General features: G+C 51.8%; 1 long non-coding RNA gene across 1 annotated transcript in view; it reads right to left on the bottom strand.

Annotated features, from left to right (window-relative positions):
- Positions 1-1926, bottom strand: part of LOC105535904 — a 3845-nt gene extending 1919 nt beyond the window's left edge. The window contains exon 1 of the long non-coding RNA XR_001005512.1: positions 1791-1926. This is a non-coding gene — a long non-coding RNA (uncharacterized LOC105535904). The remainder of the gene's footprint in view (positions 1-1790) is intronic.
- Positions 1927-4470: the final 2544 nt, after the last annotated feature.

The following is a 4470-nucleotide window of genomic DNA, read 5'->3' as shown; positions in this document are numbered from 1 at the left end:
GTAGCTGGGACTACAGGCGCCCGCCACCACGCCCGGCTACTTTTTTGTATTTTTAGTAGAGACGGGGTTTCACCATGTTAGCCAGGATGGTCTCATTCTCCTGACCTTGTGATCCACCTGCCTCGGCCTCCCAAAGTGCTGGGATTACAGGAGTGAGCGACCGTGCCCAGCCTTTTAGCTTATCTTGAAACCCACCAGCCTGCCTTCCTGTTCATGGCACGAGCAGTGATTTCAGTGAAACCATCATGACATTCTTGTTCCACTAGACTCTGATCACAGCAGTGATGTCTCTGTATTGTTATCAACACCCTGTACTGTCCCTCAAGTACTGTACCTTTGTGCTTGCACACGTGTTACTAACTAGAGCCTCACGATCCTATGGTGCTATTTTTATTGGTGCAAAATGAAACCCTCTCAGTTGACCATGGCTTGATATGATCAGAATGCAGGAAAAGAGCCTCAATGGCAATACTATTGTTCTTTTTTCATTTCAGAGTCAAATGTATATATTTTCCATTAGTTAACTTGCATTACATACTGTACCCATGGTATTTTTGTTTTACTTTCTTTTTGGTGCTGGTTTTGAAAGGAAAAAAAAAAAAACAGAAGACAAACATTGGATGCCATTATACATGAAAAATTAATCATTTCATTGGAAGCAAGTTGAATATGTGTAATAAAATGTTTTTCCGTAATGGTTTTAAGCTGTCTGTGAAGTAAAAGACGAAAGCCAGTCCTCAGGGCTGACGGGGAGGCTGTGTCCTTCCCCACTGTGGCGGTCACCTGGCTTGCCAGGGACTTGGCTGCGGGGAGCCTGCTGGCCACAGCTGGAGTTGGTGTCAGAGGTCACTGGGAAATACAGTTCTGAGGGATGGCTGCATCTCCATGAGCGAGTGCTAACAAATCATTCAGTCCTGGCCTCATCCCTTTGTGGTTGCAAAACCCTGGGTGGGGACATGAGGGTCTGACAGTTGTGCTAGGAGCCTGTGCATCTGATGTAGAGCAGCCACTTCACTGGCAGAGCAGCCCAGGCTCCAAGACCTGTGCTGCAGAGTGCAGGCCCTGGCCATGCTGGCCGGAGAGCCATGCTCAACTCTCCACCCGCTACCCCCACCCCACAACCCTGCCAACAGCCCTCACAGCTTCCCTCCGCCAGCAGATGTGACGGCAAGTCACGGCCCCACACATCCCCCAGCACTGCGGACAGGACAGGGGTGCCACACCACCACCACAGTGGGAACAACCACAGCCATTTGGATGCCATCTGGGCCTGACATGGAACACACATGTCACAGCTTACAGGGATGGGGAGTCCATCTCCTCCCAGAGTCAGGAGAAACCTCCACACCCACAACCTTAGAGCCCTCTATTAAGACTAAAGCAGGCCAGGCGCAGCAGCTCACACCTGTAATCCCAGAACTTTGGGAAGTTGACATGGGAGGATCACTTGAGGCCAAGAGTTGATCAGCCTGGGCAAAATAGTGAGACCCCTGTCTACTAAAGTTAGCTGGGTGTGGTGGCATACTCCTGTAGTCCCTCTCAGCTACTCAGGAGGCTGAGGCAGGAACATCACTCGAGCCCAGTAGTTGGAGGCTGCATTGAGCTGTGATTGTGCCACTGTACTCCAGGCTGGACAACACAGCAAGACCCTATCTAAGAAAAGAAAAATGGAGTAGCACCCAGAAATCTCACGAACGAAATAAATAATTTGACAGACAACATACTGCCCACAGCCCCTTGGTCACTGGAAAACCCATGGTTTGTGTTAATTCTTGAGAACCATCGCCCACCTGCCTCCAGGACGTGGAACCCTCTCGTCCTTCCTCCGTTCTGCCCTCTCTGGCGGGTTGGCTTTTAACAGCCCTGTTTGCATGGAATTTCTTCATGTTCTGCTTCGATTCCTGGATGGCCCAGTGATTCTGGTTTGTTAGATGAAATTGACAAGCTCTCCATCAGCAAGTGTTGAGTGGGCATCTGTCAGGGACCAAGCACTTCCTAGAACCGCAGAGAATGCAAAGGAACAGAAGTCCTACTCAGGAGCCCACAGCCGTCCTACTCAGGAGCCCACAGCCCCACAGGGCAGAGAAGCCTGGAGATGCACGGAGCTGGGAATGAGCCAGAGGAGCACAGCTCCGAAGAGAGAAAGGTCAGGATGTCCTCTGTGGGTTTGTTCACTGACCTGGACACAGACTAGAAGGGCTAGGGTTGGAAGCTTTTACTGCAGCGCCCTCTCTCTGTAAAAGGTCTCAGCAAAAGCCCTTGCATTTCTGCTTCCAGGTACAAACCTACCTGTATGAGTCCACCTTCTCTGCCTGACAAGGAAGCAGTGCCCAGCCCTCCTGGAAAGCCAGCCCTCCCACCATCACTTGACATCCCCCTCCCCACCCCAGCAGCACTCCACACACCGCCTCACCTCTGGTCATGAACTCCCCTGGCTTTCACCCTCTGCTCTGCACTAACGCTCTTCTTGACAGGTCGCCAATGACTTCATGGCATCAGGTTTCGTGGACATCCTAGTGTCCTGTTCCCCAGCTCCCAGCAGCCCTCCCCTTTGACACAGCCCCTTTGCAGCACCACCCACTGCTGACTTTCCTCCCCTCTCCCCGCCATCTGGCTAGTGATGAAGTGCCCCAAGCTCAGCCCTCCACCCTTTTCTATATACTTTCTCCCTAGGTCATATTACCTGGACTCAAGACTTTCTAAACCACGTACATCCTGTTATTTTCCAAGTGAACATTTTGGGCCCTGACAGCTACCCCGGCCCACCTCTGTACTCACACGTGACTCTCCACGTGCATACTCAATCCCCCGGGAAGTTTGGGACTAAGATAGCGCTTCATAGTTGTCCTAAATCTGCAATTTGAGCAGGGGGTTTGGGGAGGGCCACTCACCTCTGCTGGGGTGGCTCAAAGGACAAGTAGAGACTGGAAGGGTCAGAAAGGCTGTGGTCTTGCACCTGTGGCCACTGATGCCAGCTGCCAGTCAGAACTTCAGCTAGGACCATCAGCCGGGACACCTGCAAGGGGCCTCTCTAAGGGATGGTGGGATTTTGGTGGCAAACATCCCGAGAGTGAGCTGCACAACCTCTTGTGACAACTCAAAATTTCCACAGCATCACTCCCACCATACTCTAAGAGCAAGGCAGGCACAAAGGCTCAGTTGAGTTTAAGGGCGGTGGGGGGACAAAGCATCTGCCTCTTGCTGGGGGTGGTGTCAGGGTTCTGGAAGAGCAGGTGGAGTGGGGAACATTGTTATGGCCATTTTTAGAAGATTCACACACATCCCCTGTATTCGTTGGGGTTCTCCAGGGAAATGGAACCAAGAGGATAGATAAGAGGAGATTTATTATGGGAATTGGCTCACATGATGATTGGAGGCCAAGAAGTCCTGCCATCTGCTGTCTGCCAGCGGGAGACTCAGGAAAGCTGCCACTGCAATTCAGTCTCAGTCCAAAGGCCGGAGAACCGGGAGTTCTGGGGGCAAAGGAGAAGACGGATGGTCCAGCTCCAGCAGAGAGTGCAGATTCACCCTTCCTCAGCCTCTCTGTTCTATTCGGGCCCTCTGCAGATTGGATGGTGCCCACCCACCTTGGTGAAGGTGGATCTTCTTTCCTCAGCCTATGGATTCAGACACTTATCTTTTCCAGAAACAGCCTCACAGACACTTCCAGAAATCATGGGCATCCCTTAACCCAGGCAAGTTGATGTATAAAATTAACCTTCATACTCACACATACATGCAAAATACACTCACCCCTCCCCCACCTCAGCCCTAAAGTCTCATCTCCTTTCAGCATCAGGCTCAGGACTGCATCCCCTGAATCAGGTGCTGATGTGGCTCCTCCAGCGTGGCTCCCCAGGCACAGGTCCTTGAGCACTGGTTCTAAAAATGCCGTGAACTAAAGAGAGACATCCTCTTCCCTCCACTGAGAGGGTCAAGAGAAGATGGTGTCAACAGCATAAGACAACCACTGCAGACACTCCCTGTTTTAAAAGGAGGGAAGGCACATGACAGGCACCGTCCAGCAGCTGATGTCCAGCCTGGCACATGGAGCCAGTTCCATTAGGCTCAGTCCTACTGCCAGGGAACGATTCTCCTTGGACTACCTCCAGGAGCCAAAGAGGCTTTTGGCATATTGTAATTCATTCTTAATGACGGGGAGGCATGACTCAATAAAGTATCCTTCCTTTTGGAGAGCATGTCCTGACACGCCCCCAGGTACTGGACTCCTACAAACTTCACCGATAAAATGATCCTTCAGTCCGGGCACGGTGGCTCATGCCTGTAATCCCAGCACTTTGGGAGGCCGAGGCGGGTGGATCAGGAGATCAGGAGATCAAGACCATCCTGGCCAACATGGTGAAACCCCATGTCTACTAAAGATACAAAAATTAGCCGGGCGAGGTGGCATGCACCTGTAGTCCCAGCTACTTGGGAGGCTGAGGCAGGAGAATTGCTTGAACCCGGGAG

This window comes from Mandrillus leucophaeus, unplaced genomic scaffold (assembly GCF_000951045.1).
Source record: "Mandrillus leucophaeus isolate KB7577 unplaced genomic scaffold, Mleu.le_1.0 Scaffold1511, whole genome shotgun sequence".
In the NCBI taxonomy this organism is placed as follows: Eukaryota; Metazoa; Chordata; class Mammalia; order Primates; family Cercopithecidae; genus Mandrillus; species Mandrillus leucophaeus.
Note: the sequence above shows the minus strand (reverse complement) of the source record. Positions and strands in the feature narration are given on the sequence as shown.